Here is a 3,516-nt window from a genome sequence, read left to right as displayed (position 1 = left end):
ACATACTGCGCTCAGCTTTCAGAATGCTCTGAAGTAAACCTCTGTGATCAAAGGAATCTGTGGGAGGGGCTTTGCTTCCTGAGAGAACTGTCTCTTACTGGAGTGTTAAAAGGCTTTATGTTGGGAGCACATGAAGCCTCCTGCAACGTAAAAGTTACTCTGTGCTCTGCAGCTGCTTTAGCTAAGGTGATCATAAGTATTACAACGAGAAGGTATAACTAAAGATGACTGCTAAATTTAATCAAATCTCTAGTGCTTATAAAACAACATCCTGGATCATAAATTACTTGTAGTAAAACCCTAATACCTAATTTGGCATGGGGAGAACTTAATTGAAAAGTGCATATAAAGTAGTTGAAAAAAGTCTATTGCGAGTTTTTAATCTTCTTTTTTATGCTTTAATGAAGAATAATTGTATAGCCACAGAAAACACAGTCAATATCTAAAGTCATCGATTCCTTCTCCGCTCCAGTAAGAATCATTCTCATTAAGGAAGAACAACAGAAATGCGGAGAAATAGTTGCTGTTAAAAAATCATCTCCTTGAGGCATATTTAAACCATTATAAGCCTCAAATGAATGCCATGCTTCTATAAAGCTAGCTCATTTTATTTCGTTTTAAACTGGTACTATCAAAACTGTTCAGGTCACCGAAGAAAATAAAGGAGTTGAGCTGCACACGTGCCCAGTAGAAGGAAACTTACTCGAATGACTTAATCATTCAGCCTTGTTTTTAGCTCAGAAAAGCACTTTTTAAAGTATCTTTCCATTGCCTTAACAAAGTCATTAACTTCAGGACCAACTTTTTAAATAAAATGCCTTGTAAACACCAACTCATATCCATCCTAAGCTCAATGACTACATAAGTTCATAATAATCACCACTGTAGAAGGTATTCATTTCTCAGGACACCCAGAAGCCTATGTCAGTAGTAGAGTGGCTTGTATTTGGCAAACATTGTTGGGAAATGAGTAGAAAAGCCATCATATCATTTGAGGCTAGTAAAATATAGAGAGATTTTACTCACAGAGCAGACCAAATTGTTTCATGGCTTATGATTACATTGTAAATGCAGTAAAACCACTGTAAAATAAAGTCTGTTGTTTCTGGTTATTTTGTATGTATCAAAAGATACATTGTGGGTTATTCTTATGCATTGTGGAAGCTCTTGCTCCTTCCTACACCCTGGGGGATTCATTCATTCATTCATTCTTTTATCAACAGATATTTAGTGAGCATGTATTGCTAAGAACTGTTCTTTCTATATTCTGGGTATGGAACATTAAACAAACCAGGAAAACAAATTCTGCCCTCTTGAGGCTTATATTTAATTTAAAGAGAAAAATTTGACTTTAAAATTTCTAATAAATATATTATATAATGGCAGAGCATAAGAAATAGTGTGAAGAAAATTAAGCAAGGCATGGAGTGGCGTGTAATAGGAGTACGTTTTTGATGGGATGCTCTGCGAAGGTCCCTCTGAGGAGGTGACATGTTGGTAGAGATGAATTGTAAATGAAGCGGGTGTGGGGTGGGGGGAACCATGGGGATATCTGGGGAGAGAAGTTCTAGGCAGGAGCAGCAAGTGTAAAATCCTGAGGCTGGAATTCGATGGGTAGGTTTAGGGAAAACTAAGAAGGCCTGCGAGGTTAGAGAAAGTGACCTAGAGAAGAATGGTCACAGTGGCATTCGAGAGATGGCCAGCGGCTTTGGATTTTATCGTGTGGTAACAAACCATTAAAGAGTTTTGAGCAGACAAATAAGGGTCCTTTTAGCTGCTGCACAAATGACAGTGGGGTGGAGGGCAGGTGAGAAAGCCTTGACAGCAACCAGGAACAGCCAGGCTGTGGCAGGTGGAGAGAGTGTCTTGGATTAGGCGGAGTGCTGGACCTTTCCTTCTCCACTGTTTTGTGCCCAGGAGGCTGTTTTCAGTCAGCCATGGGGGACCCTGGCAGAACTAGAGGGCAGGAGGGGTGTGAGTCGGTCACTGGAATTGGTGCGTTCCTCTCCTGGAGCTCCTCCCAGGTGGCCCTCTCCAAGCACCTGTTTTCTGAAGGTTCTGGAACATCTCCCACCAATCATCCCTTCAACCTGTGATGATAAAGGAGCTCATTGTTTCTAATGTTAAGATTTGACATGATTCCTTGCTGAGTTTCCTAAACTCTGCTCACACCTTTAAACATTCCCTTCAATGCACCCCCCTCGGATCACCTAGTTCTAATGAGCCACCTGTTTCTTGCTGGGTCTCGAATGGCACAGGATGGTAATGGAATGCAAGAAGCAGTTGGATGTATTTTGACAAGACCTGCTGAAAGCCTAGGCGTGTACATACAGCATGAGATACCGAGAAGGGATGCAACTTGCTTTTTTCCCTCAGTAATATGGAGGACTTCTTCCAAGTCAAAACATATACCTCTTTATTTTCAGTGAATTCATAGAACTACAAAAGACGGATATACCATAGCTTATTCATTAATCATCCCACTCAAAGACATTTAGGTTTTTTTCTGACTTTTTACTAATATAATGAGGCAGTGTACACCCTTGAATATATATCTTCATGCATGCGTAGATTTCTTCAGGACAGATACATAGAAGTGAATTACTATACCAAGGTGTAAGTACCTGTAATATTTCCAGATTGCTCTCCAAGATGCAGTGCTAATATACCCTTCCAACGATAGTGCCTTTCACCATAACCATCAAGAGACATCATCAAGCTTTTAAAAAATATAATAGACAATTAGTTGCTTATATTTACATGTTACAATGCAATGAGTATTTTTTTCAATTATAGTTGGCATACGATAATATACCAGTTTCAGTTGTATAGCACGGTGATCTGAGACCCACACACCTCGCAGAGTGATCACCCCACTACATCTAGTCCCCCTCTTGCCACTTACATACTTATTACAACATCATCAACCATCTTCCCCAGGATACACTCTACATCTCCATGTCTATTCTGTAACTGTCCATTCGTAAGTCTTAATCCCTTTGTCTTTTTTCCCCACAACTCCCCTCCCATCTAGTATCTCTCAAAATACTTTCTGTATTTGAGTTTATTTCCACATTTGTTGTCGTTGCTGATTTTGTCCTTTATTTGCTTTTTCTTGAATGCTGCTGATATTGAGCATCTTTCCATGATACTTGGTAAATGTTTGATGAGGAATAGGATTACACGTGTATACAAAATAGTTCCCCACAAAATAATTACAAAGAGAAAAAAAAGAATTTTAAAGTGGTGAAATCTGTCAGTGACCAAAGTGCATGTCATCAGTAATGGGACAAGTCAAACTTATGGACCACCTCATGGCAATGAAGTGTAATGAGATATTAGTACCAGAGGCACATCATCCGAATCTGAATCATGAGGCAAACCCAAACCAAGGGATGAACTGCAGGAAACAAGTCTGTGTCAAGTTCATGGGAGACAAGGAGGGATCAAAGAATCGTTTCAGAATGAAGGACACAGCAGAAACACGGCAGCGAAACGAGGCCCGTGGTTTAGAGG

This window comes from Pteropus medius, unplaced genomic scaffold (assembly GCF_902729225.1).
Source record: "Pteropus medius unplaced genomic scaffold, Ma_sr-lr_union100, whole genome shotgun sequence".
NCBI lineage: Eukaryota > Metazoa > Chordata > Mammalia > Chiroptera > Pteropodidae > Pteropus > Pteropus medius.
This window is presented reverse-complemented; position numbering follows the sequence as displayed.